Source organism: Schistocerca nitens, chromosome 3 (genome assembly GCF_023898315.1).
Source record: "Schistocerca nitens isolate TAMUIC-IGC-003100 chromosome 3, iqSchNite1.1, whole genome shotgun sequence".
Lineage (NCBI taxonomy): Eukaryota > Metazoa > Arthropoda > Insecta > Orthoptera > Acrididae > Schistocerca > Schistocerca nitens.
Window position 1 is genome coordinate 247,697,163 of NC_064616.1, and position 6,000 is coordinate 247,703,162.

The following is a 6,000-nucleotide window of genomic DNA, read 5'->3' on the forward strand; positions in this document are numbered from 1 at the left end:
CCCCATTATAGAAACTGCTCCTGTAAGTACAATAATGTGCTATGTGTACGGGAAAGAATACTTGAAATGGAAGAAGTTGCAACAAAAATATCTGGAGCATACAGAGAAAACTTTTGCAAAAAAGGAGGAATAAAACTTTTACTGGAAAAACTAGATTACACTTCAGATGAACAGGTATGGCTTACATATTACTTTAAACAGAAAGTATGGAAAAATCTGGACACAAGTAGATAATATAAGATGTCAGCATTTCTTCTTTTCAGCCCAGGCCTACTGCATAGACTATGTCTTAATATGACGTTTTGTAATGAATAACTCCAGGTAAACTTCTTCTTTACTACAAGCTTGTTTCAGCAAAAGCACTGTTACCAAGCAAACCTGTAGACATTAATATTGTGAGTCTACTTACATGTGTAAAAATTGTACATAAAGGCAATTTGTGCACATACTTACATCTTGTTGTAATGGTTACCTATATTGCATCAGTGAGTAAAAAATGGACTGTCTATTTCGTGCTAGATCGTTATTATCATGCAAGTTCTGTGTGTATAAAACATTTCTGCGAAATACTTTTGACAGCTGGATTCATTGTTTAGCATCAGTGATGCTTTATGTTTACAATAAACTTTGCTAGTTAGTGATATTAGTTGCGTTTCGTTGCTATTATAATTTTGTTATGATTTGAGTCGGTGGTTATCTTTTGTTTTCTGTTTATTCAGCTTTTTTTATCTCTTCTTGTTTTCAAAATGTCAGTTAACAATTTCTGGATAATTTTATGTTGGTTCGTTCAAACAGTGAGGTCATTGGTCCCATCGGATTAGGAAAGGATGGGGAAGGAAATTGGCTATGCCCTTTCAAAGGAACCATCCCAGCATTTGCCTGAAGTAACTTAGGGAAATCACGGAAAATCTACATTGGGATGGCTGGAAGTGGGTTTGATCTGTCATTCTCCCAAATGCAAGTCTAGTGTCATTTTTATGTTTTAGATCGATTTTTTCATTAAGAATATTGTTTGGACGATTTTTTATGTGTATATATTTCTCATTTTTCCAAGACTTTCATGGTATGTCCTTTTGGTATTCTGTGTAGAAGCTGTGATGCATTTTCGATATGTTCTGCTTTGTGATTTTGGTATTTGAGACACATGTAGAAGCTTGATTGATTACTGTCACAATTTCTTGTGTATTCTTTCAAGCTAATGCCAAAATTTCGCCCTGTTTGATGGTTCTAATGGCTCTAAGCACTATAGGACTTAACATCTGAGGTCATCAGTCCCCTAGACTTAGAAGTACTTAAACCTAACTAAGCTAAGGACATCACACACATCCTTGCCCGAGGCAGGATTCGAACCAGCGACCATAGGAGCAGTGCAGTTCCAGCCTGAAGGGCCTAGAACCGCTCGGCCACAGCGGCGGGTTCGCCCTGTTTGACCAATATTCAGTTTTGTGCAGTTCTTACACGACATTTTGGATATGCCTGTGTTGGTTAAAATTGGGATTTTGGTTTATACATATAGAATTTTCGGTTTTAGACTGTTGTTTATTTGCAAAGCTAGTTTTATAGTGTTTCGTTTAAGATTTGGTTTCTTTTATTCGATATTTCTCCCAAGTACTCCATCACTATGTATGTTGCTTCTTGTTTGTTTCTGTTTTAGCTTATTAATTTTATTTCTTTGTGTTTGATTTGGTTTTTATATTTTGTGTGTTTTTCATACAATTTCTAAACTGTATTTGGGTTGAATTTATTTTGTTATCCTATGTACTGGAGTATTGTAAGTTCATTTTGTATTTCTTTGCGTCTAAGTGGTAAACTGATTATTCTGTTGATCACTGAGTTGAAATAGCCATGTTTTTGTGATGTTGGGCGACAGGAGCCTCCACTGATTATGCTGTCTGTAGTAGTTGGTTTTCCGTAAATTTCAAATGCATAATGATTGTTATTGTTGCTGATTTTACTCTTCCAGTGTGTATATATCTGGAACTGTGCCAGAAAGAAGGTCCCATCGCCATTCCATTGGCATGTGTGTAAATTTTTTTGTTGAACTCAAAATAATTTTGATTTAGAGTTAGTTTTAGGAGATCTATGACTTCATAGGTTCCTGTGACATGAATGTTTCTGTTTTAGAAGTTTTTTTTTTATAATTTTGTTTGATTCCTGTGCTGGTATGCTTGTGTACAGTTTGTAATCTCAAAGGAGATAAACTTGCTATTTTCTGGTATTTGTGTATCTTTGATGGCTGCTGCTAACGTTCATGAGTTCTTTATTGTGTATCTCGGTTGCAGGTATATAGCTTGTATAGAAATTTTTTAAATTTTTTACTTGTAAGATATGGTGGTCAGTCAGTAGAGTATGTAATCAGAGGGATTGGAATTTATTATTTACGTGTCATTAGTTGGACATGTAAAGCTAATGTACATATGTACATGAGTTTATGATGATGCAAGATTTCTTTTCTTGGTCTTTTAGTACTACGTTACAATTTTAATGCATTTCCTTATTTGCATGGTAAACTTATTTGTGGGGTTTTGTGGCACTTCTTTAATGTAATTTGAAAAAAAAAGTTGTTTCCTCATTAATATATTCATTTTGATTTATAGTAATTATACTACTACCTTCATTGGATTTTACTGCTATTGCATTTTGTGTTCGTAATTTATGATTAATGCTGTTAAGTGTATTGCATTCTTCTTGTGTTTATTGTATGTTTTTTCTCTTTTGTTATTTCATTTCAGTAATTTTTGCATCTATTAATGTCAGTTCATTTTGCTTTCTTGATGGAGGTTTTGACGTATTGAAAGCAACCTTGTAGCTCTAAGTTGTTTAGTGGTTGTGATGTGAAGTTTTGGTTCCTTGTTGTACTTAAGAACTTTCTTAAGCAGGTTTATTTCTTTATAGATTTTTTGATAGATTTTTTATATGTGTATAAAACTGGAAAGGTGACACAATTTCTTGAGGTTGGTCCTCTTTGTGATGTCATACGTGCATTAGCTTATTAAATTTCTTTTCCTGTGTTGTACAATATTTGTCTACAGAAGTACCAACATAATTGTGTATTAGTGGTGTTGTATTATTGTTGGTGTAAGTGTGCAACATGCAGTTCTTCATTCAATTCTACTTTATGATGCTATTTGTTGTTGATTTCTTGTTTCATCCATATTTTAGCTCTGATATTTCTGATGTGTGTCACTAAATTGAATGTTACTCTTATTTTGATACATATACATGAGGGTATAATTTCGTACTTACTACGTTGTATGTTGCAGCATACACTTTCTATTATGTTAGTCAATTTAATTTTCAAACGTAACACAGAATGTTTCCCTTAGCTTCATATGATGTTAGTCACTATCTTTTTTTCCGCCAGGCCTGCAGCACAGAATAATCATAATATGACATTTTGTAATGAATAATTCCAGGTAAGCTGCAAATAGTTCAATTAGTAATGCTTCTTCTTTACTACAAGCTTGTTCCAGCTGCAGCGCCATTCTCAAGTAAACCTGAAGATGTTATATTTGGTGAGGCTACTTCAGTTTATAAAAGTTATACAAGGAGGTCAATTTACATACATACTTACTTCTATTTGGAATAGATACCCATATTGCATCAGGGAGTAAACTGTCGACTGTCTATTACTTGCTAGATCGTTATAATTGTTGAGTGGTACTTAAGATAGGTAAATAAATTAGTGAAATCAATGTGAAGTAGAAATTAGAAAATAAATGAGAAACTTAGTTTAGTTTAGAAGAGTTACACACTAGCAAACAGCGAAGAGAGCAGCAGTGCAACGACCGGCGCTTGCAAGTCAGCACGTTTAGGAGAAGCCATCGCCCTCACCACATAAGCTGAAGCTGTCGATTCAGCCGTCAGGCCATCGCCCAACCGGTTCATGTGTTTCTCAATTGTCACTTGTGATCAAAGGCCCTCGCCTACATTCCAAGGTCCAGTGAGCGATGTTAAGAAGATTCCTCGAGAAGCTTTTCAATGTGACAGAAGAGGCAATGACCGTGAAGTCGTTCACCTCCAGTGAACTGATGTAAATAAATATGGGAGACACAGTGGGCCCGACATTAGTTTTCAGTTCAGTTTCGGTTCGAGTTCAGTTCCAGTACAGTTCAGTCGGTGCTGAAGACCGTCATGCAGGAAGAGACTACATCGTACACAGAAGCACCAAGTCCGCCACTGTAATGGAATAGCAAGTAGCAGCCTCGCCGTCAGAAGACAGAAGTTAGAAGGTATTTGAAGACTGATTTTTATATACCCGGGTGACTCGTGAGGACGGGAAGGAGACGGCCTCACATCAGCAGCCACCTGTGAGCTGGTGATGAAGATCTGACAGCCAAAGACTGGCAAGCTGGAGTCCGTTGTTCGAGTCCGGGACACTGGCCTTCCCCCGCCACGCAGCTCCGCTGGCCGACGCACGACCCTGACACACGTGGCCGCATAGAGAAGAGAAACACTGGGACGCAAATGCCCTTTGCAGTAATGCTCATCCTGACAATTGACTAGCATCATTAGAGGTTACCCAGTTACATAATATATAAGTTCTGTTTGTATAAAATATTTTCGTGTAATACTTTTGACAGGATTGACAGTTTATTCTCATTGACACTTTATGTTTGGAGAATAATTTCTGCTAGTCAGTGATGTTAGATGGGTTTCATTGCTGTTGTATTTATTGTTATCTTTTATTTTCTTTCACTCAGGAGTGCTAGTTCTGCAAGGTTTGCAGGAGAGCTTCTGTAAAGTTTGGAAGGTAGGAGACGAGGTACTGGCAGAAGTAAAGCTGTGAGTACTGGGCGTGAGTCGTGCTTCGGTAGCTCAGATGGTAGAGCACTTGCCTGCGAAAGGCAAAGGTCCCGAGTTCGAGTCTCGGTCGGGCACACAGTTTTAATCTGCCAGGAAGTTTCTTTCACTCTGTTTTTGTGTGTTCTCGTTTTCCAAAATGTCAATTAAATTTACTAGCTAATATTTGTGGTTGAGATCGATTTGTTAATTACGTACTGTATATTGTGCAGATCATTTTTGTGTGGGTATAAATTTCTAATTCTTCTATGACATTCATGGCATGTCCTTTTGGCATACTGTGTAAAACCCGACCTAAATTAAACAATGTTTTCACAGTCATTGATTTCACCAGTAATATGAGTTATTACATTCGAGCCTTCTTGTGGATTTCTGAAAAAAAAACTGCCCGCCAAAAATGCTTGGTAGTTGAATACTGAAACATGCCACGTGGATGTGAAGGTCAATATTTCACTCGTGAATATCTGTCCAACAGATTTAGTCAAAACCTCTGAAATTTCGTCAAGCAGTCCTAAACAACAACTGCTATCGACTTATCTCACCAATAACTCAAACACGAAGCAATTCTTCATCTTACACATTATATTTACTGGCACTAGTAACATGACCGTCTACATTCAAAACTAGCGAGCGACTTCCTTCTTCCAGCCTCACTCCCAGTAAAACTATTAGATAACGAGCGGGAACCGTCTCAATTCTGATTGCCTGACCATACTGACTGCCAATCAGAATACTCGCTCGTGATCATACTCGTGCCAAAACTGGTTTGCACCAATCCTTATACACAGAAGCATTTGCCTCAATCTGACATAAAAATATTATAGTAATGTTTAATAAACGAATAAGGAAACACAATAATTCTGGAAATATTCTTTAGATACAGATTTTACTCCGGCTGATTTTCTGGCTGCTCTGTTACAATACCAATCACACCTAGACGTACGTCATCAGCATAGTGAGTAAATCTCCTGGGATCATTTTCCCACGACAGACTTGCGTGTAACTCTTGCACGTTACTTAAGACGGTAGATAACGCAATATTGAAATTTGACGAATGTCCCACATACACACTCTCATTTACTCATAGGCTCACATAACACATAATAAAATAAATATTGATTTTAGTAGTTCTTTTTGAAGTTATTCTAGATTTTATACTACGAAAATTGTAACTTATTTGAAATTTTTAAATTAAAT